The sequence below is a fragment of the Rosa chinensis genome, chromosome 1, assembly GCF_002994745.2.
Source record: "Rosa chinensis cultivar Old Blush chromosome 1, RchiOBHm-V2, whole genome shotgun sequence".
Classification (NCBI taxonomy): Eukaryota; Viridiplantae; Streptophyta; class Magnoliopsida; order Rosales; family Rosaceae; genus Rosa; species Rosa chinensis.
The window spans coordinates 13047210-13053230 of record NC_037088.1 but is presented as its reverse complement, the minus strand read 5'-3'; the positions used below and the strand labels follow the sequence as shown (position 1 = coordinate 13053230).

General features: G+C 36.6%; 1 pseudogene; it reads left to right on the top strand.

The window, feature by feature from the left end:
• The first annotated feature begins 344 nt into the window (after window positions 1-344).
• LOC112201484 lies at window positions 345-5611 on the top strand (annotated as a pseudogene).
• The last annotated feature ends 410 nt before the right edge of the window (window positions 5612-6021 follow it).

The window sequence follows — 6021 nt, the reverse complement described above, 5'->3', positions numbered from 1 at the left end:
GAAACAAGCCCCTAGAGCTTGGTATGAGAGACTTTCCTCTCATCTTTTGGATAAAGGCTATGTTAGAGGTTCAATTGACAAAACTTTGTTTGTAAAAAGAACTTCTCATCATTTAATTCTTGCTCAAGTCTATGTGGATGACATTGTTTTTGGTTCAACTTCAGATTCATTGATTGAAGAATTCACTAATATCATGAAAAATGAGTTTGTGTGGCAAATTGAATTATTTTCTTGGTCTGCAAGTCCAACAAAGGAGTGATGGTCTCTACATCTCTCAAACCAAATATGACAATGATCTTGTGAAAATGTTTGGTTTGGATGCTGCTACTACTGTCTGAAATCCCATGGGAACTAGTTCAAAACTTGATGTGGATTTGACTGGAATTAGTGTTGATCAAACCTTGTATAGAAGCATGATAGGAAGCTTGTTGTACCTTACTGCTAGCAGACCTGATATTTCTTTTAGTGTTGGTGTTTGTGCTAGATATCAAGCTAATCCTAAGGAATCACATCTAAAGACTGTTAAAAGCATCATTAGATATGTTTCTGGAACTTCTAACTATGGGGTGGTGTACACCTTTGATTCAAATGTTGAGATTGCAGGTTATACTGACTCAGATTGGGTAGGAAATGTGGATGATCGAAGAAGCACCTCGGGTGGATGTTTTTTTGTGGGAAACAATCTTGTTTCACGGCATAGCAAGAAGCAAAACTGTGTGTCTCTCTCAACTGCTGAAGTCGAGTACATTGCAACTGGTAGTTATTGCACCCAAATGCTATGGATGAAATAAATGTTGAACGACTATGGTTTCCCTCAAGGTAAGTTGTCAATCTTTTGTGACAACACTAGTGCCATTAACATCTCTACGAATCCTGTTCAGCACTCACGCACAAAGTATATTGATATTCGATATCATTTCATTCGTGATCTTATTGATGCAAATATCCTTGAGTTGGAATTCATTCCCACTGAAAATCAATTGGCTGATTTGTTTACAAAACCCTTAGACAACCTTCGTTTTGAGTCTCTTAGGAAGTCTATTGGTGTGTGTCCTACTGCCTGAATATTCTTACTCATTTATGCAAGTTGTGTGTTGTATATTATGTGTGCTGCATTTAGTGTAGGTTGTGAAAAATGAGTGTTTTATTTCCTTTGGGGATTGTATGCATTGTTTCAATCCTGGAAAATACTGATCATGTCTTGATCTAAGATCAGAGGGTAGTTTGTTCATAATTTCTTCTTCCTTGGTCACTCAAGGTTCTCAAGACTCTTTGCATCTGCTTTCTATTGTTCACTGCTCATTTTTGTTAAAAAGTCTATCATCTTAAACTCTTGCACCTAAATCTCTTGTGGGGTTCCATATTGTGCTCAGTTTTTATGTTGGTTTGAGATGAGTAGTGTATGCTTCTTTGTGAAAATATTTAGAGAAGCTTGGCCAGGCTATTCCCAAAGTAAACGGGCCTCGGTCGTGGTGAACGATATGAGGATTGGGAAGAAAAGGGAATGGCTTGGTCACCCTGGTGGTATCTTCTTGTTTGATATCCTCTTTTTGACTCGAGTTGATATGTCCTTTGGAGTGTCCTTGTTACACTTAATGCCTTAAAACCAACTAGTTTGAGAGCCATTGACATAAGACTTGTTACATGGGTCAAAAATATGGGTTTATTCCTAAAAAGCTCCAGCTTAACAAAACTAATGATTATGAGCTAAATAAATTAAAAAAGGGCTAAATACTAGTTAGTACCCTGTGGTTTAGGTCCAAAATCAATTCAGTCCCTCGACTTCTAATTTCATCAAAAATACCTTTGCACTTTCAATTTTGATCTAATAGGTCCAATTCGTTAATATTCTGTTATGAGTTCAAGTTATAGTTAGATTATTTGTTGAAAAACTATTTATTTTTAATAGTAGGACTCACTCCTAAATTGACTATGCAGACCACCTCGATACCATATCATAAAACATAGGCCATATATGAGCCACATTAACAAGTTAAATAACTCAATTGTCGGAAAACTAACAAATTGGACCTATTAGATCAAAATTGAAAGTGCAGGGGTGTTTTTGATGAACTTAGAAGTTCAGGAACTGAATTGATTTTTAACTTAAACCACAGGGTAGTAATTTGTATTTAGCCCATTAAACAAAAAAAAAATTAGAGAGATAAGGATCAATGAAAACAAATAGGACTTCATCTCATTTCTTTGTAATCTCTTATGTATCAATTCTTATCCCTTGGATGGTTTAGCTCAAGTTTCTCAAAAAAAATTCAAGAATCATGAAATGTCATCTTTGAGCTGTGTTTACAAAAAGGAACTAACAAATTGTCTTGAGTTTCTTTGTGGGATCTGGAGGGATTCAAATGTTCTCTACAATCCTCTGTGGCTCTTTGCCTGGCTCGTCAAGATAAATCTAGGATTGACTATGTCCTTCATCCTTGCTTGCTTGCATTTTTAAATTCTCAATAATCCCCTGCATATATTGAGGGGGAGTATTCATTGATACATGTTGTCTTCCTTGTGTTCTTCAAAATTGAAGGCTGTTATTTTAAAAATGTTATCCAAGTTGGCCATTTGCATTTTTCTGCAGATTTTGTACTCTTGAATGGATGTTTTCTGTTCTTGTTGATAGCATTTTCCCTTTGTCATTCCTAGACAAAAAGGGGGAGAAGTATTAGGTGCCTTTGTGGCTGTTCCTTATTGCTAATGCTTCATGTGATCTTAAAATGCTTTGCTTGGCTGCATTGTTTTTCTTGTGCCTTAAGTGCCCATGCTTCACTTGGTATTTCTTGTGCAATTGTTTCAGGTTTGTTTTGCTGCTGCTGTCTAAGTGTTAGGCTAGTCTTGTGTTGCAAAGTAGTGTTTTGTTTAGGAATGCCAAAGGGGGAGATTGTTAGTATAGTATTGGCATTCCTTCTTCACAAAACTCTATTCATTAAGAAGCCCAAGGTTGCAGCCCAAGCCCATACTTGTTTAAATACAATTGTTGTGGTTGACTTGGTTGTCTTGCTGTCAAAGACCCTCGTGAAGACTGGAAAATCAGTTGCTAGCAGCTTTCCCGTCTTAGCATAATTGATCAATTGCAAATTGCTTCTTTTTCTCTTTGGGGGCTGCCTTGCTGTCGAAGACCAAGACCAAGTTTGAAGACTAGTTCAATTAGAACTTGCAACCTCATCTCAGTTTGCTGCCTTGTTGTCGTGGTTCCCAATCCCATCTCATCTTGCTATCTTGTCCAAGATCAAGCTTCAAACTTGAAGATCAAAGGAAGACCCCTCTTCATCATGGCTCAAGTAAGCTCATACATGGCATCTCTTTCAAAAAGTCAATGGTTTTTCATGGGTTCCCTTCCTATGTCAGTTTTGATTATGGAGCTTGAGTGTTTTGGGTTCTTGAATTGGTTTCCCAATTGAAATTAGGAGCATGGGTTTACATGGGCAATCTGAAATTATGGGTATGGGTTTACCTACTCCAATTGAGATTAAGGGTTCTTTGAGTGAATTGTCCCTTCTCTCTTTCCTCTATATATATGGGTTCTCTATTCCATTTCGGTTATTGAAAACACTTGTGCTTTTCAGTCCCTTTGTTTATTAATAGTTTATCTCTTTGGTTTTCTGCTTTTCAAAGTGTATTGTTCCATGTTGAAACAATTTTGAAAAGCACAAAACCATTCATGCATATTCATCTCTTGCATCCCATGAGTTCAGTTAGGAATTGTAAGGTCAAAGGTGAAATCTCCAAGTTGAACTTGCTGCGTTCATAGCTTGTTTCATAGTTGAGATTTCTGAGTTGTATCACTTGTATAAACAATTAGCAAGTAGTGATTACACACAGCCTAGTGAGTCAGTCTAGGAAAGATTGCCGCGGTCAGTTCAATCCCTGTAGTGGAAACTTGTAATCTGTTTTTCATTAGTGATTTGGTTTTGGTCTTTCAAGTGTAAAGGCCACGCAGATGTTTTCCCTTGATAGGGTTTTACTGCGTCAACAAAAATCTGTGTTCTTTAATGCTTTAGTTGGTTTGCTTGATTGTTCAATATATTCTGTTCAATATCAGCACTCAGGATTGATCTCCCAGTTTCAATTTCTGAGAAAGTTTTGAACAAAAAAATTAGTTGTGAGCCTATTCACCCCCCTCTAGGCTCCTTCTAGGATCTTCACGGTTAAATTGTGCAAATGGGAGTAAAATACTGCACAGGGATAAAAATGGCAGAAGGGTAAAATACAACAACCTCTCATGTGCACTATTTAACAACAAATTCAAGAAAAAAAAAAGAAGAAAAAAAGAAGAAAAAAAGACCATCTGTTAATGGAGATAAAAACAAGAAAGGTAATTATCGCTTGTGCATAATCATCACCAATATAGAACAGAGTGTCATCTACACTAGGATAACTACAACAAAAGTGATGCTTCCACGAGAAAGAATAAATATATAAATAAAACATGCAGGGATCAGATGGACAGGTAAAGGGTGTCTTTCAAAGCTTATATACTAAGAAAATGTTGATAGTATTGCAGCAATCACTTGATTTTCTATATTGACTCCTATATGTATGGACCAAACAGGACAGCTGCAAGCAGTCAAATTCGTATTTGGCTTTCCCTGTTTAATTGCATTACTAATATGCAAATGGCGAAGGAGGCATTTGTCCATGTATGACAAATTGACAATATAGAAGACTTTCTGCAGAATAATAATAATCTCATGCCAGTAAGGTACTCTTACTCAAATATCAAAAAGATGACAAGAGATTTCAAGGACAAATTGGGAGAAGGAGGCTATGGATCTGTATACAAGGCAAAGCTTCGAAGTGGTCGTCTTGTAGCCATTAAGATGTTGGGCAAGTCCAAAGCTAACGGGCAAGAATTTATCAATGAAGTCGCTACAATAGGAAGGATTCATCATGTTAACGTAGTGCAACTTCTTGGCTACTGTGTTGACAGTTCAAAACGTGCTCGTGTATGATTTCATGCCTAAAGGTTCTCTAGAAAAATATATTTTTCCTCAACAAGGAGTGATCTCCTTAAGTTGTGAGAAAATATTTGAAGTAGCACTTAGAGTGGCTCGTGGTATTGAATATCTACATCGAGGATGAACCATGCAAATTTTGCACTTTGACATCAAGCCTCACAACATTCTCTTAGATGAGAATTTTTCTCCGAAGGTTTCTGATTTTGGGTTAGCAAGGCTATGTCCATTAGATAATAGCATTGTGTCTTTGACGTACTGCTGCAAGAGGAACATTAGGATATATAGCTCCAGAATTATTCTATAAGAATATTGGAGGTGTTTCATACAAAGCCGACGTATATAGTTTTGGAATGCTGTTAATGGAAATGGTTGGCAGAAGGAAGAACTTGAATGCAACCATAGAGAAATCAAGCCAAATCTATTTTCCAACATGGGTGTCTGAACAATTGAGTGATGGAAAGGATATAGAAATAGAAGATGCCACAGAGGAGGAAAAGAAGACAATAAAGAAGATGATCATGGTTGCATTGTGGTGCATTCAGCTGAAGCCTAGTGAACGTCCTTCAATGAGTAAAGTAGTAGAGATGCTTGAAGGGGAGACTGAGGGAATCCAAATGCCTCCAAAACCTTTCTTATATCCATAGCAAATGCCAGTGGAGGATCCTGGGGAAAATTCAAGTACTACATCTGCATCCTCAAAAACAGAATCTGCAGAGATCACTTTGGTTGGAGATCGACGCACATTAATCTATGAACCTTCAATAGTGTTGATTTGTATGTGTATGTTTAAGGAAAAGTGAGGGTCTCGAATCATACATTTATATTGCATTTTTCTTTGTATATTTTTGTCTCTTTTGATAGATTAAGAGGTGATTTATATGTTTTCAGTGTATGAACTACAAGTATGTTTTTAAGTTGAATTTTATAAACAAAACAATATGCTTTTTATTTCATTGCTACTCATAGCTATGCTTGATATACAAGAACAAAGGATATTTGACCTCTATCTAATGACTTCATAGGTTCTGAAATTTTATTTGAAGGAGATGAATTA